Raw genomic sequence first — 26,716 nt, forward strand, 5'->3', positions numbered from 1 at the left:
ACAGTGGGCTGTCTACATTGTATGCAGTAACTTGTCTTCTGCTGTCTATAGATACTTTGACATGTCTGTGAAATCTGCTGTCTATGTATGCAGTAGTACGCACATACTTATAATGCAGTTCAATGCCTTAATATTTGCTGATACAGTAGTATCTACAGTATTGTCTATGACTACAAACATTAACATTAAGTTACTTAGAACATGTTTTTAACTAGTGATCTTTACTTTTCTATTATCCTTTTTTTTTGCATTTACAACTATACTGTTGTATATTTAAACAAAAATTTCAAATTTGACAGCATCTCAAGGAGACAAAATGCCAGGAATTGAACAACAATAAGTCTGCTTCAAGACTTGGTATAAATAAGATTGGAGGACAGTTTAAATAATAAAGTGACAGTTTTGCATTTTACAGGGACAGCTCTTTGTAGCTCCGGCCATTTCTTATGGTTTACTTTTAAAGAAGTTGGCAGTTAGTTTTTAAAGACAAAGTCAACTATTTACTTAAAAAAAAAAAAAGATCTTGCTGCAACATTTGTACCACAATTTGCATTTTCACTTCGGCTGTGTACGTATCCAAACTGTTTGTTTGGTTCTTATGTCCACATGTACTCTGTGTACTTTATTACTGTATAACTATGTCCACATATTACTGAGACTAATTGTATTTTGTTTGGCTGCAACTGAGAGTACTTCTAACTGTGGTTGGTTGGCAAAGGAAAAACCTACTAAGCAGAGAGTGGATGGTTGGGTGAATCTTTATCACATAAGCTATGATACAGTAGTAAAATTACTTAATTAAACAGAGTATCTAATGGCCTTTATCCTGGAGTTTTTACTGTAATCCGCTGGTTTAGATTTGAAAGAAAATCTACTGGATTGATCTAGGGTAGAAAGTAGCTGTTTTTCCAGAGCAAAACCAGCTACAAGTCATAAAATTTCCATTGATGGTGGAAGGAGACAAAGAATGAGGAACAAATGTTAATGTAGGGGAAGAAGGGAAAGGAGACAGCAGAGCTGATGGGTAATGTGGTCTTATATTAGAGAAAAACACTCACTTAATTACTATTATGTAAAGTAGTTTTTAATATCTTTCTTAGTTATCATTCAACATGTCTTAAAAAAGCAGCATTCTAGTGTAAATTACGACAGTATCAATTGAAGGACACCATTTTGGTTTTGTAATTTCATCCACTGTAACAGTGAAGCTCTTCAGACACTTACAATACTTGGAGGAGGCATGTGAGGCGCAGGTCACATGATCTATGTAGTCTCCGCCATCATCTTCTGGTTTCCACAGATGTGTCACCTGTCGGTACAATTATAGTCGTCCGTGGGTCAGGCGATCCGGCCTGACTGCAGAAGACAAAAAGGCATCCGTCACTGCTGGTTTGCTGCGGTGTCACGGTCACTTCGATGTCACGGAGCTGACGTGACCGACGCCTGGTTCTCTCCCTGCAGCAAGAAAGAGACAGAAGAAGAAGACAAAGAACATCAGAGGCGGTTAATTATTTGCTCAAATATTCAGGTTGATCCAACTGAGACAGGTTTTTGGGAAAGTGACACCAAAATCATTCACTTGTCTGTACCACTTGGTTGGGTTACAGGGCGGAATCCAAATCCAAGTCTGAGAGAGATTTCAAGATTAAACAAGTCATTTAACTACTTTCTAACTTACTGTATTACCCTTTAATAATTTTCCCACAATTCAATTTTAGGCAATAGCGGCCTGTTTCCTGTGTTTCTTTTTAACTCTACTAAAAGCAACTCTCTTACATAATATTATCAATTTTGGTACTTTGGTTAATCTGTAGTTAATAGCAGCATAATCCTTCTGTATGATATGGACCCGCAAGCTAATTTAACTTCTTCCCTCTGATTTGTGGGTTTCTTCACTTACAAAAACTGTGCTGTGACATTATTCAGCTAAGTTATAAAAGTCATCAGAATATAAGATGTCCTAAGACTTAATTGTCCTTAAAGACTTAAGGCTTGCTGAATTACTGCAGGTTTCAGTTTACAATGATCACCTAAATGCCACTTCAGGTGTTTAGGCACAAAAATGTCACTATTCTAAAAAGATTTTTGTTTGTCTTCAAAACCATACAGATCTGTCTGCCTTATAAATGCTGTTTCTCTCACATGGTCACACTGTGAGCAGTATAATTCAGTGCAGGAGATTGAGTGTATCCTTCCCAGCCTCTGCCTGAGCAGCTCAGTCAGCTGAACTGTGCTGGAATGTGATGGAGGAACCAGGTTGGGTTTCACGAGCAGGTGTCTGTTGTTTTTCTCCCTTGTGTTTCTCACACTGTTTCACCACCTGTTCTCATCTCCACTCTGTCCCAGTTTCCCCCCCCCTCTCTGTGAAGAGCTTTTCAGACCTCAGAGAACAGGGCATGTATACATTTAGCTTTGACTATTGCTGTATCAAGTGAAATTGTATAAGAAATTGAAACAATTGAAATTGTATGAAAAATTATGAAACAACATGCAACAAGTGAAGCAGATGGAGGAAGAGATCATTGTTATTTTTGAAAATAGATGTGTAAATTATTGTGCCCATTAGTTAGTCCAACATTAAATAAATCAACGTTTTTCTCAGTATATACCTTGGACAATTTTCAAACTTGACCCCAATTCAAAATATAAATGAGATGCTGTGATGCATTCAATGACTTTCTTTGGGGCTGCAAACGCTCTCCTGCTAAAAACTGTGAACATTGTTTAGGTAAAGCTGATCTTTTGACACATCCCTGATCACCAGAGCCAGATTATGGTGCTAGCAGGGCAAAAACGACCTCCCGTCTTCCCACTCTGATCGCTGTGTCTGTATCCTGTTGACTTGTAGTAGCTCATCAGGTACAGATCACACAGCAGATTACTATAGACAGATTCAGTTTTACTTTGCATTTATAATGTACATGCCCCAGATTCTCAGGGGCCAAGGTTTTCTGCCTGTTAATTTTAAATAAGAAAAAAATAATTGAGAAGGAAGAAGAGGGTAGATTGAGAGTGCAATATTTTCATTTATTGACTTCAGTAGCTTAGTTACTAGCTGTTGTTGCCTACCTCTAGACTAGTGGAGATATTTCTTATATTTCTTGAAGAGAGTGTTTTAGGTTATGACAGAAGATGGAGGAGTGGGATCAGGGTGGAAGTGGGAGGTGGGGAGAGAAAAAAAAGCATTTGTGATTGTCTGCGTGTCAGCCAGTGTTCCTCCTCTTTGCTCCGACACACTTTTCCATGTCGCGGGTGCGGCGTTACACTTGTCAATGTATTTGTTCAAGCAACTCGGCCGTCGGTCCCTGCGAGGGCTGTGCACCACTGCCTCCTCTCTCCCCCATGTCTCTTTTTTAAAAAGCTGTGGCTCTTGCTTCAATGCTCTCAGTGTCCATGCCCAGTGCCCTAATCCAGGGCCTGCTCTTCCTCTAAACAGGGAGTTAACTTAATCCTTCTCATTTAGGCAGCTGCACTGCCGGGGAACTATGGGAAAAAAACCCTCATAACTCTGTGACAGACACTTTCAGCTGTTGTGACGGCACCTCCCCGATTCAGCTGCCTTAACATGCAGCTCTCACTCTCGGCCCGGTATTTTAATTTGGCTGTGAATAATGCATGGAGGGCTGTGAGCATGGAAAGCATAGAGGGAGGTATGCATGGCTGGGATGATAGCTGTGTGACTGAAGACAGAGTCAGTGTAAACCAGAGCAAGCTATAGAACAGTGACCGGCATCTATGAGCAGAATAAGTCGACTGTCAGCAGTAAATAGTCTGTGAATGTAAATGGTCATTCCAAAGAAACCCATAGACCACAGTGTCACAGAGAGTTAAATACATCCTCTGTGATGGCTAATGACTGTTTTTAATGCAGAATGTCAAAGACCTTACATACTGAAAAGTCTTGAAAAGCAGGGAGGCAAATAATGCCAACTTTTTTTTTTAACTAACTGAATGAAAAAAGCCCAATGTGAAATCTTCCAATTGCTTATTTTGTCTGAACACATTTTGCAGCGGTTAAAGTACCTCACTGTAATCAGGCAAATATACTTAAAGTATTAAAAGTAAAAGTACTCAATGACTTTTATACTATTATATATTATATCATTATATCATGCATTAATGTAACAGTGGGATTTTACTGTTGGTTGAGGTTGAACTATTTTGTATCACACTAATTGAATGATTATTTTCATTATGGATTCATACGTTGATTATTTTCTCTGTTAATCGATTGTAAACACTTTGAATATAGTGAGAAATGTAACAATTGCTCAGAGCTCAAAGTGACACCTTCACAACGCTTGTTTTGTCCGTCTAAACCTCAAAATGATTAAAAATACTCCAAAAAATAATCCAAAGGAGAAGCAGCCAATCTTCACATTTGTGAAGCTGGAATCATGAAATTGTTTTACATGAAAAAGGACTTTGATAAATGCCAATCGACTAATGTACTAGCTGTACTTGTATGCACTGTTTAACAAACATTTTTTAAACTCTACATATATTTTGTGTGTAAAAATCCTACTTTGTAAAGTAACAAAACCTGTCTGATCATGTGCCAGTCTCAGGAGGTAGAGCGCATTGCCTGTTAATCGGAAGGTTGATGGTTCAATTCCCAGCTCCTCCAGGCTGCATGTATCCTTGGGCAAGATACTGAACCCCGAATTGTCTGGTGACTGTTCCGCCAGTGTATGAATGTGTGCAAATTGTAGTTTCTGTTTGAGCACTTAGGCTCGGTGAATGCAGATGTAGTGTAAAAGCGCTCTGAGTGGTCAAAAAGACTAGAACGGCGCTATACAAATACAGAGTATTTAAAATGTGCAATATATGAATGTGTTTTTCTAGTTGGTCAGAGCACTAGATTAAAGGTAAGCTAAGTTTTGGCCACTAGTAGTGCTACTGAGCAATGTTTTGATGAGCGAATCCTTGCTGGTGAAACTTGGGTCTATATATTAAGTATTACACCTGGCACTGCAGCTACTTGTAAAGGGTGAATAGAATAATATCAATATGGAGGGATTTATCTATTGATAAAGAGTTGCATTCAGGTGCAGTTTAGCAGATTAAAGTATTTTTTTCAGTTTAGTTTTGGGTGTCATTTGTGTTATCACAAAACATCTGTAAACTTTACTCAATTTCTATCAAAGTTCTGACTCTAGCTGATAAAAGCCACATAGAGTAACAATTAACTTGAAATACACAAGGTTTTCTTGTGCATTCCTCAAAGAAGCAGAAACTGTAAACTTTGTTTTCTTTCATATGAAACAACTTCACATCTCTGCACTTCACTTTGCAAAGAATCTCATTAAAATGGCCAGTAGAGGTCAGAAAACATAATTTACAATTTCTGCAAACATGTGAGCTACTTATCCATGAAATTTCAAACCTCACAAAACATTTCAGAGGGTGTCAACACCGGTCAGCAGGACTAGCTGCCTCCTTTATCCTTCGCCCACATCTGGCACTTCCAGCTTGCTGAACATTTGTAATGGGCCTCAATTAGAGCTCAGGACAGATACAGTAATAAGCCCTGGAACCTTGTCAAGAGAGAGGTTAAATCAGAAGACAAATAAATAGGAAATTGCTCCCCACGAGCCTTCTCACTGTCACCCTTTGCTTGTTACCTTGAGGGCTAAAAAGGTATTTATCTGACTCCCTCCCTGCTCTTTAAACAGGCGTCAGCGCTGCTCTGCGGGGCTTAATTGCACTTCGGTCTCAGGAGTTCACTTGGTGAAGTGCAGGTGCGGCTTCCAAGAAAAATAATTGAACAAACAATTATAATGTGTGTTCCCACACTGCCTGTTAGAGACAGAGCAGATACAGACTTTTGTGCTGTTTAGCTTCCCTCCAATCCAAAATATATCACTGTAGGAGTGTTGAAATGCTGCAAAGATCTATGGTTGACTTGTGTGTATTCTGGCAGCGAGTATCTTGACAGTACTGTCCCTCCACCCTGGGAAAGAATCTGCTCTGTCCCTGCAAACATGCAAGACATTCACAGCCTCTCCTGGTGTCTTTCCATCCAGAAAAACAAAAGACACAGTTCCTGTCTGCTGCACCTCATTCACCGTCGCTGGCAGGAAACAAATGGCACCTCAGGACATCAACACGTCTTCAGCGCCTCGTCGGTGGAAAAGATCCCAAACCCAAACATGTAGCAGAGACCCGACTGGCCCTTCGAGGTACTCATCACTCCTCGGAGCTCTTTGTTTCCGGGCTTGTCCCATTGTTCCTCAGAAAGGGAAATGTTTTTGTTAGATGACAAATGTTACGTCTTCGCCATCACTAGATTATTTTGACAGGACAGCTTCAGCGGGAAAGAGCTGGTGGAAATGACAAATGTTGAGATTTAATAAAACATCAGTCGTCAGAGCAGGGGTGGCTCATTCTTGTCAAAATTATAAAGTTTTTTGTTCTCTGCAAATACTGAAATAATAGTAAATCTAAATATACAGGTCCACATGTCAAAATAAGGACCTCAGTATGTACTATTTATTGGCTGGTACCACTTTCCGGTCTTTGCTGGTAGGTAGATTTGTTGGACACAGGCACATTTCCCACAGTTGCCTGTTGTTTTGCTCAGCTAAGCGAACTGTAAGGTAAATATTAAGCTACAGCCAGCAGTCAGACATTAGTATCTTCTCATCTAACTCTCTGCAAGAAAATGAAATCATGTGTGATAATGAAAATGTTACTGGGTATCGAATCAAGCTCACTTTATTCTTCACACAACAACTTACATCACTTTCAGTAACATCAGGATGCCTTCGACAATCACCCTGCTTTCAACTGTGGCCCGTTGGAACAGGTTTAACACCTTTGCCTTTAAACGTGATCGAACATGTTTTACAATAGTAGCATAGCATATGGGTCTCTCTCCCTGGTCTCATCCAGACCAGCGGGAAAAAACAAAGTTGAAGCTGTAATGTATTATAAGCTACAATTTTCTGAAACATATTCCACAGAAACTCCTCTTCAGCCTTGGTTTCTCTCTTTTGCAAACGTGTTTGCAAGTTTAAAAACTCACTTTTAAACATTTCTGAAGAAACCAGATCTCTGGAGGCCGTAACTTCTGAAACAGCAAACGTTTTCGACCGCACATTTTTGGGGGGGTTTTTTTGCCACATTTTGAGCAAGGAACACCAGGTTATGTGTTCAAACTGTCTTGGAAGCAAAACCTCCAAATGAATCTTCAAGTTTGCATTTCCTCGATCAATCTGATTTCTACTCCACCGGCCTCCCTGGGGAGTTCTTCTTCCATGCAGGAAGACTTCAGTTACGGCTGTTTCAGCTCTCCGGCTTCATCTCCTCCTCTCTTTCTCTTTTTGCCGTTCTTCCAGAGATGCGTAGTTGTTGGCAGTGCTTATGTAATAACAGATGGAAGCTAGAAATTAACACGTCTTGCCTCTCTCGTTATTCTCCTCTCTCCATTTATTTTTAATGCTGTGAGCATGAGCGTCTCTCTCGTTCTCTCGCTGTCTCTCGCTGTGTGTGTTTGTTGTATGTGTGCGTGTGTGTGTGTGTGACCCCGGCAGGCCAGCAGCACCTGTCAGGAGTGTATCCACTGTGGTTGCGTGCCTAATTAGCACACAAGGAATTTGGTGGCACGAAGCGTGCAGCATCGGTGGGAAGAAAAGAGTGTGGGGTGCAATTAGGATTTGTTGGCATGTACAGAACATACAGAAAAGAATCAAACGAGAAGGAGGAGGTGGTGGAGGAGGAGGAAGAGGAGGAGAGGTTGGGGTGTGTTGGTGTTGGAGTGGAGAATTGCATGTGTGGCCTGATGCTACCACTACTCAACTACTTTTTTTTCCTCATCAATTTAGAAGATGGGATAAATATACTATATATATTAGAAAAACTACCTTCAAATTGACTTCTGATTGAGTTTGAACTTGAAATGAAATCACATTTCTTTAAAATGTCACTTGACCATTGTAAAGAACACAATGCAGTACCAATCCAAACAACTTGCTCTGCATATGAAAAAAACAATGAAAGCGTTTGAATAAACTAGACACTAAAAGTGTCTAGTAGACAGGTGGCAGCATCTGAAAGCAGGTTTCTTTTCCCACATTTTTTTTTGATTTGAACAGTTAAAACTTGAAGCTAACCTGAATCAACAACCCTTTCCAGGGGCGGATTGGCCACCTGGCAATTCTGGCATATGCCTGAGGGACCGGACTATATGTTTCGGGGTGGGCCGGTCAGATTGATATTAATATCAGTGTTTCCCACACATAAGCTTTACTTGGGCAGCCGTTGAGGTACGTTAAGGGCCGCCTAATATATTTGGCGACCCATTTAAGCATTTTGCAGAGAAACACTGAGAGAAATGATCATCCATTACGTTATAAGACTCAGAAGGTGATATTTCACAAGCATGGACCAGGTAAAGCAATAGTGAACACTTTGGTGCAGGTGCAACTGGGCACAATGTTGGTTTCGGTTTCGATTGGCTTCCTCATTAACAAGCCTCCTCTGCGCACCCACGGGTGAAAACGGTATCACGGGTGAAAATCGCGAGTGCTGTATCATTTCGGCCACTTCATAAAACAGCCCACTGCTGATGGAGAAAGTCAAGAGGGCCGACAAATACAGGGAAAGAGAAAAAGAAAGATGTGTTGAAGCAGAGGTGTATGTTCCGTGCTTGTGTGGAAATATTAGAAGTGAAGGCAAGGAGAGCAGAATTAAGTAGGCTGGTGAGTAATATTTTTATTCATGTGCATTCCAATGTTGAGAGCGGTGTGTGAGAAAACATTTTTCTGCAATGTTCTATAGTCTACTATGTTCATGGATGTTGATGGAATCGGTACAGACAGAGAGCCCTGGTCTTTTTGTGGGCTAGTGCAGGGAGGAAGGATGCTACTGTAGGCCTAGCAGAGACAGGGAGCGTGGTAGAGGTAGGAAGAAAACAGTCACACAAAAATGTTCGGGTTGTAATTGACTCTGCAGTACAGACAAACAGACAGAGAGACTCTACAACATACTCAGACAGCTATTGTTTTAACTGCATGTGCAAATTTGTGTGTTTTTTGGAGTATTTTTAATCATTTTGAGGTTTAGACGGACAAAACAAGCGTTGTGAAGGTGTCACTTTGAGCTCTGAGCAATTGTTACATTTCTCACTATATTCAAAGTGTTTACAATCGATTAACATGTGTGCTCTTAAAAAACTATTGAGCATTGTGTGGCAGTCACATACATAAAATATTACCATTGGTGTCATTTACACTAGGGTCACTGGGGACATGTCCCAAAGACTTTTTGAAAGCGAAATTGGTTAAAATATGTTCTTCTAAAATAGCTTTAAAAAAAAAAAAATAGAACAAGAAATGTTAAATCAAAAAAGAAAATGCTTTGTTTATTTGCACAATAGGAAAACATGCAATGCAATTTAAATATAGAAGAAACAAATGTGCATTGTCCAAAAAATTACTCAAGCAACAAAAAGAGCTACTGATTTTACTGCATTATATTCCATTTTATTGTTATATTTTGAATTGTCACCTGCTGAATTTTGTGCTGCCTTTTATATAAATAAAGACATTTACTCCATAAATTGGTGCAGAAAATGTCTCCAGAATGCAGGAAGTGTTTAATGCTCAAAATTACATACATTTTTATCATCAAATACTTATTCAAAATAGTGTTAAAATATGTTCTTGTCTTGTTCTCGTGACCAAAGTCTTTCATCACACCTGGAGCTGGTGACCTTATGTCACCGTGTCCTCTGTCAGTCAGCTTCTGTAACAGGTCTGTTCTGTCACAGAATCTGTCCTCCAAAAACACACCGTCTCCCCGCGCATAGGTTTAGACTTACACCCCTCTGCTTAAAAACACAGATCTTCTCGTGTGGATCTGCATTTAATTTTCTGCTGCCTCCCAGACTTCAGACCCAGACAAAAAATAAGTGAAGTCTAAGGGGATTCTTTGAGTGAGGAAAGAAGACAAAATCACAGATAAAGAATTCATAGGTTACATCTTTTAGTGTCGAGCTGATGCCGCCACAAAAGGGTCCGATGCCCACAACTGCCATGGACTTTGTTCAGGCATTGATTGGTCATTACAGTGTCCTCAAAGTATGAACATCTGAGCACTTGAGGAAGAGGAAAAAGAGAAGAAAGGCAGCTGCTGGAAGCGATTGTGTCGAGGTTTAACTTTGTGTTCACTGCATGATTTATTTATCAACACGCCGGCCGTTTTCATGGTTAGATTGGGGCAACGGGGGGGCTGCTGGGAAGTTAAAAAGAGTAGAGGGAGCTACAAGGAGCAGACATGACCTCAGTTTGACGAGAGGGAATCAAAAAGATCATGATAGCTCTTGTGCCCACAATACTGAAAGGGAACAAATGGCTCTTTAATATTTCCATGCCTACCAAAAGAAAAAAAAAAATATCACAAGAACGGTGATGAATAAAACAAAAAGAAGCAACACGAAAGCGCTGCAGCAGCATCGGCGTCTTTGTGAGGCGGAGAGGAAATATGCGCCATGTCAAAAGCCGTCGTCTTTTTATCTAATGGGTGCGGCGACTGTAATGCATCCATGTGGCCCTCACTTTAATAATTGAACAGACATCAGGGCGGCACCTGCTGGGAGCCCAAATCATTGTCGCAGCTTTGAACAAACTGCTGTGACATTACGACATCAGGCATGGCAACGCAGCGCCGCAAAGTACAGAGGGGAAGAGGAGAAGGGGGGAAAAAAGGATGCATTCGAGGCGGTGAACATGGCCTGGGGCTACAGAGTAATGAGCACATCTCCATGGAGGCTTCCATGGAGTCACTATTTGAAAATGGTTTCTTGTCTTAATAAATCCTAAATGTGTAATTTACTTGTAAAACAGGAACAACAAAGCAGCTGACTTCCCCCTCTCCCTCTTTTCCCTCTGTAAAATGATAGAAATCACACTGACCGAGGCGCGTTGACGTTTCCTCAGGTGTAGATGCGGCACCCTCAGATCTCCTTCTCCCCCTCCCCTGCCTCCTCCTCTTCTCCTGTTCCCCAAATTGCAAAGTCATTGAAATTCTGGGTCTGCTTTTGCAGGAATTATAAAACCGTCTGAATCAATTACAACATCAATCGGCTGAAATCTGCGGCCGATGAATATGTATAAAAGTACACACACATGCGGCTAATTAAACAAGGCCGTCAGAAATCACTTCAGACAGGTCGTGCAAACGCACAGTGAGCATACATTAACCAGCAGGAAGTTCAGGCTGGGAGACAGCTGATGCAGGAACTGAATGCTGAATGAATGTATATGTAAATTCTGTCTGCTCAAAAAACGTTTTAACATTTTGTACTTGCACCACACAGAAGCTTGACTTGTTTTTCAGGTTGTATTTTTAATAAATTTAGTTATTTTCGGCTGCTTCCTCTGCATGGCCTTTGAGCAGCTGTGCAGTTTCCTAAATCAGCTTTAGTTTTGAGATTATTTGATGTTTGCTAGATCAGCGTTACAGCATGTGACAGTGGGGACAGCAAGGATGTATAACAAACCGGGCAAAAAGGGAAACTGCACCAGGGCCCCAGACCCCCAGGGGCCACAAAAGCTTTACGTTTACTGTGTGTCAATTGGTTTCAATAATTATACTGAAAATTTGTTTGGGAATTTGAATGACAACATTAACAAAAGACGGTCCTGCATTAGTGCAAAGGGTGGTCAACAGGGGCCCAGCAACAAATTTGTGTCCAGGGGCCCATTAACAGTTTAATCCAACTATGGGTATGATGTGATGTTGTTGGAAGAAGAAATCAGATTCTTTCCAAGAGTAAAAGTACCAACACAACAACAATATAAATATACACTATTACAAGTAAAAGTATGCAAAAAAAACAAAAAAAACAACACTTAAAATGCAACTGCACAGAAGTATTTTCAGCTAAATGTACTTAGTGTTTCATGAGTGACATTACATTATCCGTGTGTGTGTAATATATATATATATATATATATATAGAGTCCTGTGGTAACCAACTCCTGGGTCGGGCCCCTCGAAAGGGTCAACATATAAATCTGAGGGGTTGTGAGATAATTAATGAGGTAGGAAAGAAGAAAAAACAAAATTCTGACACACTTTTATTTTTATTCTTTTTACTTTTATATTCATGTTTTGGACTTTTCTCTAAATAGGATTTTGAAACTGAAAATGAGCATAATACAACCTCTTTAAATGAATCTATCTGAGAAGAAATGTCTCTTTGGTGAAATGTTTAACAACTCAGACATCTGAAACGTGACAAAGGCCCTAACTGGACACAGCTTTTTGTAAGGGGCCACAAGTCACTGGTTTAATCTTGGGCAATGCATGGGATTTTATAAACTCAACATTATGTTTTAATGTAAAATAATATGCAAACTACTGCTGTTGGATAAATGTAGTGAAGTAAAAAGTACAATATTTCCCTCTGAGATGTAGCAGAGTAGAAGTACTAAGTAGCAGAAAATACAAAATATACCATCAACAACAATATAGATATGGATGCCTTAGATTTGTTTTTTGAAAGAACAGATACATACCGAGCGGGTTTTATTATTTATTACTGATTTTATTATTTAATATTTGTTTCGGATTGACCTCAAACCTCATTGGTAGCAGGTAAAAGTTGGCTTACAGAAAATTCAGAGACAAAAAGAGCAATATAGGAATCCTGATATCAGCCCAATAACGGCCCAGTCTGACAGATGTAGGGTGTTAGAAATGAAAACAATTTGTTGTTTTATCCCATGTAGTGTGTCATAGAGGAAGACAAATGATTCTGCATGTGGGATGCCTCACAAGGCCCCAGTGGAAAGACTTCTCTGTTTGACAATGCCTGCGACATGCTCCACGAAGCTTCCGACACCACTGTCTGGCTCTGTCCTACTGTACAACGTTTTACCTTTGCACATCACACATATTGTGGACGACGTGTTCAACAACTGACATGTCTCTTGGTCGACTATGAAAGTATAATTATCGCCTAATTTGACAATCTGAAATAAAATGATTTAAAACATCATGTTAAATATACATTTATTGACATGCTGCATATTTGCATAAATATTTGCATGTCTGGGAGTTTTTGCTATATTTGGCTTATTAATGTAAAAAGCATAAGCATCATTTAAGTTTCACTTTGGTCTTATTTTACCTCTCAGAGGGACTCATTCTGCACACATTTCTCCTCAGTTTCAAAACATTAAATATATGTGGGTTTTATCCATATAAATTATGTATACTTTATACGGACTGTTTTCCAATGTATGCTTTAGAATTTGTAACTTTTAAACATTTCTGAATTTTAAATCGTGCAGAATAAAAGTAGATGTGTAAAATGGGCTGCAGTTATGTAAATTCAGTCAGTAATCCTGTATTGAGTCATAGGTGTTATTTACACTGAGGATGCTGGGGACATGTCCCCATCGCTTTTTGAAATCGCTGATTTTGTCCCCGTCACTTTTTCAAAGCATAATTTGTTAAAAAAACTACATGAAATATAGCTTGCAGTTAAATAACAAATGGAAATGCCTTTAGGTTTATTTGCACATTAAGAAAACATGCAATGCAATTAAAATATAGAATATTTGGATTGACCAAAAAAGTAACTTAAGCTACTGTTTTCAATGTTCCTTGAAAAATAATGTGATGTTTTTCATCTTTTATGTCAGTAACTGTTTTTTTATTTGTTTTTTTCACCAATGTCACCTTCTCTTTGTAATGGAGTTATTAAATTAAGCAAGTCCACTCTTATGCAATCAGAAGTTTAGTTCACCACAATAATTGTACATAAAAAAAAACACAAATCAGCTTCAAAAACAATGTTGCAGATTTTCTGCAGAATCAGAAAGGAACAGCTCATCTCTGCACTCTGATGGCTTTTCCTTTTTTTATCTAGCACTCTGACAACACAGCGCTAGGTCGATCATTAAGCTGAATGTTAGCTCCACTGTCTCATGCCTGAGGGTGCTAAAGCACAGAGATCTCTTTAGTTTCCCCATTAGGAGATTTGCGAAGTGAAAATGAAGCTCCTCCGTGCCATCGTACCGAGACGTTCACTGCACAACTTTACATACAGAGGGGATGAAGTCTTTAAACTCAGGAGTGGGCAGACAATTTCTAATTGTCTGTTCCAGCACAAACATGTCAACATCCCAATGTACTGCCGCTGGAAGTAAGTCATTTAATTTCTCATCTTGCTGTAATAAGGTCTTTGTACTTCAGAATTTTTTAAGCAGTACAACAGTAAAGTAACATCTGATAGAGAACACACACTTTGTGAGCTCTATGTAACGCTCAGAAACTTAACTTAACAAAAGGTCTCTGCTCTGATTGGCCATCTTATTATTCTATATTCGGAAGTTCAAGTCTGAAGTGAATGCCTTCAGATAAAGACAAACAACACAAAATAAAACACGCAGTGAGGTAGGGTGTTAGATTATATGCACATCTTCATTGCCTTGATCACTGTAATAAATGTAATCATAATCTCTTGTGTGCACAACCAGTTAAATAAACTAGTATTCACCCAGTCAACCATTCTGTTTTAAAACCTCTTAACTACGAAGAATGTTTAAGGCTTTGTGAATGGTCAATGACAACAGCTGAAATATAAGAATGTGGAGTACAGTTGAAAGCTCCAAGAGGCTAGTAAGTAGACCTACAAAGGCAGGAAGAACAAAGTGGCACTTTTTGTCAAATTCCTCTGAAATGTATCTTGCATTGATTCTGTGCACATACACAGGCACATATAGACATACGTGTCACATTTCCCCTGGACCAATGAAAGTCCATCTTCTGATTTTACCATTTGAATAAAAATGTCTTTAAGTTCATCTAAACACAGTTGTTGCAGCTCCTAGTAGTCGTCAGCAGATGTTATGATAACGTTGCAGATAACTTAAAATGAGAGTTCACTTGCTGATTAGATTGATAAAAAGTAACTTCTTATAAACATGTTGCCTCACGTACTTATTCTGCTGCTGGATAAAAGCCTCCAACGCCTGAACAGGTTCACATCGGATAAAAATCATCTCAATTTAATTCTCCCCCGTCTCTGTTTCACTTGACACAAAGTTACCACAGCATCTCGACAGTGGAGATGAGTTGTATGTTTTTTTATTTTTGTGTTCTGCTCCTCGGCCAGTTGTCCCCGGGCCGTTGCTGTCTCTGCCCATGTCTCCCACCCCGAGATGTGCTGCTCATAGAGCTGAGGGAAGGAAGGGAAAGGGGGAAGAAGAGCCCAGCCAAGAGGCCCTGGGGCCGCAGCCCTCTCTGGACCCCCAACCCCAGGTCACTGAGCACCTCGGGTCAGCCGGTCCTGCTCAGCCTCCTTGTGGGGGAATCGCCGGGCTACCGGATTGAGGAGGAGGATGTAGGGAGGAGGAGGAGACAGCTCCCCCCGGTGTCTTGTGTAATCAACATTTAGAGAACAGCTGGAAGGAGGAGGAGGAGTGTGTGTTCGTGGTGCACATGTGTGTTTTCTCATGTTCTGATATATTTGATCTGTCGTATGTGTGTTTTTGTTGTGTGTTTGCACACGCAAATGGCTACTTCAGCATTAACGAGAGTAGATATGAGCTTATTTTGCGTGTGTCTGTGTGTCTGTGTGATCGGTGTGTATTCCCTGCCGGCCCTCAGTGCTCAGAGCGGGTTCAGTGTCGGGGTCTTTGCCTGCGAATAAAACTCCTCCTCTGGGTGCCAACATGCACGTCTTTGGGTCGAACTGTCAGAGTGAGGAATTTCAGATTTGGAGAAGAAGAAATGCAGAAGACCGACGGTGATATTTACAGTTTTAAAGTATCAAAGAGTAAGGGAGAATCACTTCAGTGAAAATTTATTAACCATATCATTATATATAAATATAATTCTAAAGTACTCCTTAAAATGTTTGGGAGTTTTTGCAATATTTGGTTTATTAATGTAAGAGCATAAGCATAATTTAAGTTTCACCTCTCAGAGGGACTCATTCTGCACACATTTCTCTTCTATATGTGGGTTTTATCCATATAAATGATGTATACTTTATACAGACTGTTTTCCAATGTATGCTTTAGAATTTGTAACTTTTAAACATTTCTGAATTCATCGTGCAGAATAAAAGTCGATGTCAGCTTGGTTTGTAAAATGGGCCGCAGTTATGTAAATTCAGTCAGTAATCCTGTATTGAGTCATAGGTGTCATTTACACTGGGGATGTAGGGAACATGTCCCCATCGCTTTTTGATATGGCTGATTTTGTCCCCATCACTTTTTTAAAGCATAATTTGTTCAAAAACTACATGAAATATAGCTTGCAGTTAAATAACAAATGTAAATGCCTTTAGGTTTATTTGCACATTAAGAAAACATGCAATGCAATTAAAATATAGAAGAAACAAATGTGGATTGTCCAAAAAAAGCAACATAAGCTGAAAAAACAAGCTGCTGATTCTAAAATGACCCAAAAACATGCCAGCCGCAATCAGTAACTTTAACAACTTCTTGACACAGTTTTCCGTTTTCTCCCTGTGAACATGACAAAAGAGGAGCGAAGACTAAATCATGCCTGCATGTGTGCTGACCCAGCAAGGATGATATTACATGAGAAAAGTTGATCTACAGGAGAAACAGATCTGAAAGCAGCACAGAATGCCTGAGAACTGTACTGCTTTCTATTTATATATTTTGAAATGTCACATGCTGCCTGGATTTTGTGTTTCCTTTTACACAAATAAAAACATTTCCACCATAAATTGGGGCTGAAACTTTCACCAGAATGTGGGAAACTGAGTGTTTAATGTTCAAAATTTCCTGGCGGAGTTCCCCCAGACACCCTGCTCAAATATCTTGGCATTGAGGAAATCTTTAAAACACCGTTTAAGGATCTTTTTATCTCGTTCTCGTGAACCTAATCTCACGTATCATGATGTCTCGCGAGCGAAGTGTCTCTATACACCCCTGATCTGAGCCCCTATGTCCCCACCACTTTTCAACACAAAGTGATGCTTTTGAGGTTGAGTTGGCCAAGGAAAACATACACAAATCTAACGTGAATTAATTTAAGGATAACTGGACCAAATGCAGCCAAACCAAACAGACCCAAACACAGAGAGAACCCTAACAGCAGCATGATGCATTAACATCAATAAGTAGCTGCTATCAAAAAGGAGATGCAATCCATGTAATTTTTCCATAATTAAGAGGCACCACCTGATGAGAGCTGAGAGCAAGTCCACGCAGATCCACTGAGTAATACCTCAGACATATTAAACAAACAGACCTGAGACCTGTGGCAGGAGAACTGGACAATACCAGACCTTATTAGAATTAATATAATAATTTGGACCAGGCCCAACTCTGGTCCTCAGCTGATTATTGAGTACTAGGAACTAACCTGTGTACCTACCTAATGTAAAGTGGTCAAGAACTGTAATCTGGGCTAATAAATGAAAAATATTGCAATCAAAGCAAAGTGTTTCAGTTGAGCACTGAGAGCTGACAGTACTCATTTTGTTTCCTTCCCTGAAATAAAACCAAAGATGGAGCCAGTTAACATTTTGCCATACGCATTGTTTGTTTTGGATCTATAAATACTGTAATCTCCTCGGGTACAGTGCTAATGCAACAGATAGCTCTGTGTCGCACAACATTTGAATCGACCATCTGACTAATTACAGCAGCGCCTGCGATCAAATCAGGCTCCTGAGAACCTGTGAAGACCCCGAACGTGGCCTTCCGGTCAGGAAGAGGAAGCAGCCTCATTGTTGCTGCCAGAAATAATAATTTCCATAATTTTCTATAATTTCCAGCATCCAAACAGAGCAAACCAAGTCAGGAAACAAAGCAGGGGTACACCTACTCCAGAAAACACGCACACACGGAGGCCTATGAGAGCCTCCCCACGGAAAGCGGCTGCCATCTAAAAACAGCCTCTGCAGCTGGCGGCCGTTGCGAGAGGCGTGCTTTCAGAGCTTGCACCCGCAGTCGCAGTTTACTCCCGCTAAATGTATGGAATCAGGCTCTCGCTAAAAACTACAATTACAGGTGATATACAGATTGAAATCATAGGGGCCGCTTTTTTTGTTGAGGAAAATTGTCCTAATGAGTGGTTTGGCGATTTGTGGGGTGGAAGGGAGGGAAGGGTTGGTGCTGGTGCTGGTGCTGGAGGAGACTGTGAAAGTCTTTTCTCTTCAAGTGTGTGTGTGTAACCTATATCTGTGTGTTGGGGAGGTGTTGGTGGGGATGGGGTGGGGGGTGGGGGGGCATAAACAGCTGCACCTGCTGCTGCGGCGCGTACTGCCACACTTAATGATATCGGATGATATCATTAGGCAAAGTGCTCATAAACAGATGTTGGAGGCGCTGCCTAAACAGTGTCAGCTGAGCCGGCTTGCATTTCTGCGAACATATTATTTATATAGGGCATTTAAGTTTGTTATGTTAATAACCCCTCTGTTAGCATGCAGGATGTGGCACAGGAAGAATTAAACAGCACTGCAGCAGAGAGTTAAACTGCACCTCAGAGCCTCAGTGAAACCTCTGAGGCTGATCAGAGGTGTAAATAGCTGACAGGAGCGGAGTTTAGATGAGACTGAACATAGCCAACTGAAGACCAACACAGCTGAGTCTAATCCAAGATCCACCAGAGATTTAGACCACAAAATGATTTTATGGTCTTAATTTTAAATTAAGTTAATAACAAATGATTCTATTTAGGAAACCTTAATTCGGACAGAGCCCCGGACAGCCTCGGCCTGTCGTAGGCCTGTGTGCCACGGCCGAGCCGGCCCAAGTTAACCCCTATAACTAAAAATTGCTTTCTACTAAAAGTGATGAAAGGTAAGAGGGGCAAGTAGATAACTGTAACCTAAACTAAGCTGTGGCTGGCTGGCCAGGATTCAGTGTTCATTTCAGCGTTCAGTCTCATGTTGCCTATGTCACATCACTGTTTGGGCTGACGCTGAAGAGAGCCTCCTGAGTGCAGTTCAGTTATGTTAATATGGGTTTTCTGAAAGTTACACATAGAACCTTTACAGTGCAAGGTGCAAGGAATTTTTGGGGAAAGTTTTTAAATTAAGAAGGGTATGATTTTAAAAGAACTTGACTATCATTAGTTATTGCTTTAATAATGATAATATTGAATAGTACAGTAGCACACTATTGTATAGCAAGTCTGATTAGAAAGTTGTCTTATAAGAACATATATCTCAGACAATCTCGTATATCTGTATCTGCATACAATTCAGAACCCTACATTTGCACTAGAGTTACTTTAAGAATGTAACACAATTACATGGAAATGATCTCAAATTTATGTTCAAGTTCAAATCTAAAAATCCTTTTACAAGAAAGTCCAAAAGTACCAGATGTTGAGACGGTTGGAAATTTAAAGACCTGAATGGTCAATAAATTGTCTGAACTAAGACTAAATCAGCTCAACTGCTGCAGGAGGTCAGAACCCTTCAAATAATATACCTGTACGTTAACAACCAGACAGTGACAGACAGTAAACTGAGGGAGACCAGGAAAGGGTCGAGAAACACCCAATACTATGCTACTTACTGAAACAACATCTGCACGGTGGAGCTTCACAGTGACCAGTAGGTTGGATATCTGGCAAAAGTGGATGAGACACAGCTGAAGACAGCATTGATGAACTTGAACTCTGAAAAAAGTCAAACAACCACATAAATACACCCAAGTACTGTATGTATTTTTAGTACAAATGGCCCCAGTGGAGATACTCCTGTACTATTTGTGACTTGCTCAAGAAAATTTAACCAACAACCTTTGAAATTAATCTTTTAACCCATGGGCATCAGGCACTGTGTGCGAGTTCATCCAGGAAATGAAATCCCTATCCCTAGCTGCGTTAGTGCCTTGAACTGGTGGATTCAAGCCCCTAACCCCGGCATGCATTACTCTGCAACTCTGGTACTTGCTGTAAAGAATATGTTAATGCCTTGTTTTATTCTTAACGCTCTACTGAAGACTCTGAATCTTAATATTGTTAGTGTCTGTATTATGTTTATTTTTAGTCAGAAGTAATAATTTACGATCTGTCATATCATTAACAGTTAACACCATTTCACTGCAGAGTTGACTTTGTACATGGGAATTACTTAAACTACTACGTATTTACCTGAAATATAGAAAACTTTGATCTACAAAACCTTTACCAGACTCGTCCGTTGTGACCTCATTTTCTTAGAAGCATGTCAAAAACTGAAAACTCTATCACCTGAACTTTTCTTGAAGCAATTGACTACAACAAAACACACAGAAACACAGACAGCAGGGAAACCTTAAGCTTAAAAAGCTGTCTGTATTTATGCTTTTTTGGTTTAACTCTCATCAGTCTGTCCCACAGGTTTCACCACCTACTGAAACAGATAGAGGTGAGCTTCGGGTGCTGTTTGCCTGTTTTCCTAACTCCACCTTTGAAGCAAATCTCAATCTGCTTTTAAGTTATTGATTTCTTCAAGAAACATATTTGTGGAAGTGTTAGGGAAATCTTTGAACAGACATAGCAGGTGAAAAGGCGTCACTTACCTTGATTATGTTTTTGGTTCACCCAAAATGCAAAATGCACCCATGGGAGGTGACTGAAGTAAATTCACCAAAACAGTAGCAATGAAACATGTCCACATGTAGATTCACACTTCTTTCAGACTTGTTTAATTAAAACCTGACTAACATGAGCCCAATGGTAATGCCTCACCACTTCCTCCATCTTCTTCTTCCTCTGTTCATTGTGAATTGCAATCCTCAACCGACATTTGAGGTGCACTACTGCCACCCTCTGCTTTGGAGTGTGGACCAAAGACTAAATTCCTACCCATTGATCCTGTAAGTGCCAGATCCGTACCACCAGCAAGAGCCTTTCTTCACAAGCGCAAAATCTGTTTGGTCAGTTAAAGAAGGTTACCGCAAATCTGCCTATTCAAATGATCGTTGGCCTTTCTGTGTGGAGTTTGCATGTTCTCCCCGTGTCCAAAGACATGCAGTCTAGGTTGATTGGTGTCTCCCAAATTGTCCTTAGGCGTGAATGTGAGTGTGGGTGGTTGTCTGTTTATGTGTGGCCCTGCGATGGACTGGCGACCTGTCCAGGGTGTACCCCGCCTTTCGCCCAATGTAAGCTGGGATTGGCTCCAGCCCCCAGCGACCCTGTACGCAGGATAAGCGGTTGATGATGGATGGATGGAGATTTCACTGTTCACTATGATGTAATATGACTATACTGTGAGCAACATCGGCCGTTAGGGTTAGCCGGTCAACATGCATACAATCACTGACTTACAGGTTTAGGCACACATCCTGATGGTTAGGGTTAGGATAAGATGCTTTGGGAAGCTGTCAACTCATTTTATACTAACGTAGCTAGCTAGCTACATAGTTAGCTACTAGTACTTCCGGTCTAGACAGGGCGTCTCATTCAGACAAACCCAGAGGCATCTCATACGGACACTGAAAGGTACCTTTTGCATCAAATAACACTAATAATGTGTAAGTATTTGATGCCCTGAGATTAAAACAGACAACAACACACGAATAATTATGAACAGGCACGTTTGCGGTAACCTTCTTTGACAGACAGGACCCCTTTTGCGCATGTGAAGAACGGCTCTTGCTGGCGGTACGGATATGGCACTGACAGATCCTCTCTGGCAAATTAACCTGAAATTTCAGTTCAATACTTCCTAAACTGCTTCATACTAAAAGCCAAGATCATTTGTCTTTGCTGTAAGGCTTTTAATATGAAGGATCTACAGGAAGAGCTCAGTTTGAACCAGGCATTATCACTCACTGGAAAATTAGTACTTTTTGGTTTTGATTAGATGATAAAAAGTATTTACTGCTTGAAAATATTGTGAAGCCTGAATAGAGTTTGTATTTCATCATGCTCTGGATGTATATTGTTGTTAGTTAGTTTGCTTAAATGAACAAATCTATGCCCTCCCTGTAATTGGTCAGGTTTTCTTCTCTCTCGCAACTCCAGAACAGATGTAAGTTCACATGATAAAAGTACAGTTTGGTGTAGCAATAAGATGAAATATACTACAACACATTCAGGCAGAAAGTAACAGAAAATAACTCAAGAGCCTCAGCCCACCTTGGAGGAGGAGAGCATCAAGCCTCACTTTTAAACAGCACTCATACACGTGTTAACAGATTTATGTAAAAGGTTAACGTCCTTGTGTTATTCTGCTCAGGCGCTGCCATTTTACCCCCCTCCTCCTCCTCCCAACCTCCCTGGCTGAAAAGAAGGGGGGAATAGGAGCCCATTTCCCTGCCACCATTATGCTCATTTGTCCTGTCAAGAGAATGACAGGCCGGTTGACTCTTCCCCAGATACAACCATTAGGTAACGCTCTGTCATCTGACAGCGAGGCATTCTGCCGCTCCCTAAAAACCCCCTAATTATTTCCTTCGCCAGAGACAGGCGGTGGCGGGTAGGTAATTTTTAACCTTTCACGTGCACCTGGGGAACCCTCCTCCAGGGAGCCAAGGTGCCTGTGTGGCATTCAGTCATCAAAACATGACCTTTTATGGCCGTTCGGAGAGCAGTTGGCACCGGGTGCCACGCGCCGGCTAATGCTAATGTTGATGACTAATTTATGCATCAGCCGGCCGCATCTGCAGCAAGTTTAGGGTAGCAACAATGTGTGATAGAGCGGTGAGAGGAAGGGAAGGAAAAGAGAGAAGGGGGGGCATCACCACAGAGCAAGCAGAGGTGAAAGGCATTTTGGGGGAAGGGGTGGGGCTTTTGAGACACCCGGTAGCCTGGCACGACAGGGAATTGAGGGGGCTAATTATGTTGCAGGGAATACATTCGGCGTGACCAGCGAGCCTTTTTAGAATTTGTCGAGCGCAATCTGACTAACGTGGCTGACCTTTACTTTTTTTAGCCCAAATTGCGGGTGACCAGAGAGCATGCAAGATGTGTGCATATTCTATGACCTAATTGCCTTTTCCTTGTGTGGTTAAACGCTGTGCAGCACCTTTTCTCCCCAAGAACGTGGGATGTCAAAAAATCACATGTGCATTTTAAGCTTACAGTAGATACAACAGCACATTTAAAGTATGTTTGGACTCACAGACATTACTGCTCCCCGTGGCAGAGGCGTTTTTAGCAAGCTTGGCTTGTTAAATGACGATAAAGAGCATTGCCTTTGTGAAAAGGTAACCCATTCTACCAAAGCTTTATAGATCAGTTATAAGCCATTATTATGAATAAAACTCATCAACAATCCCTTTTGTTTGTGTTTGTCCTCCAGCATGACACTTGCTTTGACTTTTTAGCTCTTTCAAGAAGGATTATTGTAAAAACCCATTATCAACAACTCTAACATTTAAAACTGCAGACTTGACAGTGTATTTGAAAGTAAGAATCCATTAATCCATCCAAGTATTTTTTAATTATTACCAACAATTATAGCTGCATTATAACCAAATGTTGAGGAATAATGGAATTGACCTCAACCTGGCAGCCTAAAACGTGTTCCTGCAAATGGAATTACAGTATTCAACATTTTCAACAACAACAAAAAAAAACACTTGTATGCTTTCTTGCTGAGAGTCAGACGAGACGATTGACACAAGTCTCATGTCAGTATGTTAAATTTGAGGCTACAGCTAGCATAAAGCTTGCTTACCTTAGAACAAAGACTGAAAACAGCGACAAACAGCATCCTTCTACAATAATGTTACATGTTAATGTACATGTTATGTTTCATTTGTCCATATAAAACTCTGCCTGGCCAAGAAATAATCCTGCACATAACCCCACATGAAACCACCAATAGAGCCAGGCTAGCTGTTTCCCTCTGTTTCCAGTCTTTGTGCTAAGCTAAGCTGAATAGCTGCTGGCTGTAGCTTCATATTTACTGTACAGACATGAAAATCAATCTTCTCATGTAACTGTGAACAGGTTTAGTTGCCAAAATGTCAAAGAATTCTTTTAATGGCTTTAAAACTTACTATGAAGCATCAGGAAATGATTTGTTTACCATTTATAAATCCATTAATAACTGCTTATTAACTCTAACGGGTGCCTTATTAAAAAAGTGTTAAAAAACAACCAGGAATAATCATGATTCAGTTGAGCTTTTTATTCTTCTGTCTGACATTACAGCATGTGTGCCTGTCATGATCATGTTTTCCCATTTTTTCCATGTCCGTAAAGTAGCAGAGAATATGGATGGGTGAGAAGGAGCGAACGCCTCCTGCACTGTCAGCCTGAGCGATGGGGAGGGGGGTGACAGAGCCACAGCCTCTGGCTTTACAGTTAGCTGACAGCAACTCTGTATATTTATAATCTTGACCAAATTCCTGCAAGTCCATAAATTGTCATTATCATGAAGTGTTTCATCGAACAGACAAATAGAGGTGTTGGGGTGAAGATGAGATGAATTTCACGCAGCAGAAGGAAAACGAGGAGAAAAGAGAATCAAGCTAATCGCATCAAAAGTAAGTGATGGTGCTATTCTGCTTGAAAAACATAATTTGTATGAATCAGGCCATGTGTGCATTTGCAAACATGTCAGGCCTCCTCTGCTCTCTGCTTTTGTATATTCATTGTCAGCCAGAGAAAGAGAGAAAGATGCTGATGAACTCTTTGTTTGGACAAATCAGGAAATTACTTTGCCTGGAACGCGTGATTTTTTATTTTTCTTCCCCCCTCTTTTTGCTGTTGTGTTTCTCGAGTTCTGGGAAAGGTCATGGCAAAGTGTTTCCCTCGGAGCAACGTAGCGCAATAAAACACAAGTAAACACAAAGCAAGACGGATTCAAGCCGCTGTGCAGTTGTGCAGCCATTAGTGATTTATACTCTGTTTCTAATCCCTTGCTCAGGCCGCCCTGCTGCTATTAAGCTTCAAAATTACATGTTCTATCAAGAACAGCCGCTCTCACCTGAGTATTGGATTACTGAAATAAAATATGAATAATTAATACTGAGAAATAGGTTCCTGGCAACAGGAATGGATGCAATTTAATAATGAGCATTATGTTTCTTGTTTTTTCTCTCTCCTTTTCTTCCTCTCCTCCTCCTCCGGTGTCGTTTGATCTTCTCGGTATCTCTACCAGGGGAGTCGGCATATCTTCTTCTTCTTCGTTGGTTCTTCCTTGGCTGGGTTGACTCCCCTGGCCACTGGGGCGAGAGACCTGTCTTCTTCCTGTGTTTGTCATTCTTCCACCTCTTCTTCTTCATCGTGTTTTTTCTTTAATAAGCTGCCGTTAAATAAATTAGAAAATACCCACCCAGGGGTGATCAGACGGCCACAAACCCTTGTCATCTGTCTCTCGGCACTGCCAGGCAAACGAGAGCAAGGGAGGGAAGGAGAAGAAGAGAGGAGGACAGCCAGAATTTCTTCTTCTTCATCTTTTTCTTCCCTGGCTTGGTATTCTGTCAGAGGTGAGAGGGAGGAAGAGCTAGAAGAACAGGCTCTTTTTCTCCCTGCCAGACAACCGAAGGCGATCCCCCATTTGCTGAAAAAAGGATTCCATACATTCATATTTATTTAATGTGGTGAGAGAATACATAAGGAGGAGAGGAAGGAAGGGAAGGAGAGAGACAGAAAAAAAACTTTGCTACATATGGAGTGCTTCTTACAACTAATCAGCAGACTGTTGGTGATTGGGGCCGCGGGCGCCAGGTTGGCTCAAACCAGAGTTAGCACAGTGCCCAGGTCTTTGCTGCAGGCTGCACAGGTTGGCCTCAACTCTGCTGGGGAGCAGATGGCGAGCCAAAGCTTGTAGTCACACTTACCTTCCCCACTAAATCCCTAATCCCTCCGTGGACGCTCCTCCAAGGCAGGTTTTTGGAGGCAGAAATAGGGGTTACAATCTGGACCAGCACGGCGCTTGCCAAAACACTCACAACACAGAAATGCAAATTAACTTATTTGTGTTGTCCGCTGGCCAAGGCGCCGCTTCTTTTGCGAGTAATTAAGATACCTTGAAAAATATTTGTAAAAGATCAATAATTTGAAATGGACAAATAACAATGCAGAGAAAGAGAGAGTGGAAAAATAAGCGAGGGGTGTGGACACTGTGTTATAGTTTTATTTTCACCCACCCCTCCTCTCCATCTGCATGCACCAATCAGCTCTATCACTCCCTCATTCTCCTCCAGATATGAGAATTAGTCCCTCAGGTGCTGGCGACGTCGACCTTCTGAGGTGTTTACTTCTAAAAACTCGGCCATTACAACAACCAATCCAGAGTAGAAACAACCAACTGGATGTTGAACACATGCAGCATTTCTGAAGAACGTTCCTTTAAAGCCGGCAGTTTGAGGCCGCAGAAAAAAGAAAAACAAAAAAGAAGAAGAAAAAAAACCCAAGCCCCCTGAATCAGTAACTGTTAGAGGAGGCGTAGGAGCCTCTGTGACACCTTTCAGCTGTGCTTGTTGGCTGGTGCTTAAGCTATGCGCTAACACACGCACACACACACACACACACACACACACACACACACTGTTATTAGCCTGGTGTCAGCAGCACTAAATGGGCTGCAGATGTTAATGCACTGTTTTAGATACAGTGGCAGGAAAAAGAGGCTGAGACAGACCCATTCAGACGCAGAATAACTAAATACAGAGAGCGAAACACATTCATTAGCAAAGAACACACGGTGGATCATAATTCAGAGGTGATGCTTTATAAACAGTGCTGTTTAAACACAGAGGGTATGTTTAAAATCTTAAAAACAGACAATGTATAGACTTGACTTGTTTTAGCCTCATCTTGT

At 40.8% G+C, this 26,716-nt stretch overlaps 1 long non-coding RNA gene across 1 annotated transcript; it reads right to left on the reverse strand.

The window, feature by feature from the left end:
• Nucleotides 1–1,162: 1,162 nt before the first annotated feature.
• Nucleotides 1,163–20,680, reverse strand: LOC119899625. Its single transcript, XR_005443880.1, has 3 exons — nucleotides 20,517–20,680; nucleotides 19,527–19,629; nucleotides 1,163–1,455 (listed from the first exon to the last, which is right to left on the reverse strand). It is a non-coding gene; the product is annotated as an uncharacterized LOC119899625 (long non-coding RNA).
• Nucleotides 20,681–26,716: the final 6,036 nt, after the last annotated feature.

Source organism: Micropterus salmoides, unplaced genomic scaffold (assembly GCF_014851395.1).
Source record: "Micropterus salmoides isolate LMB-PRFRI ecotype aquatic unplaced genomic scaffold, ASM1485139v1 Ms_hic_scaffold_1, whole genome shotgun sequence".
Lineage (NCBI taxonomy): Eukaryota > Metazoa > Chordata > Actinopteri > Centrarchiformes > Centrarchidae > Micropterus > Micropterus salmoides.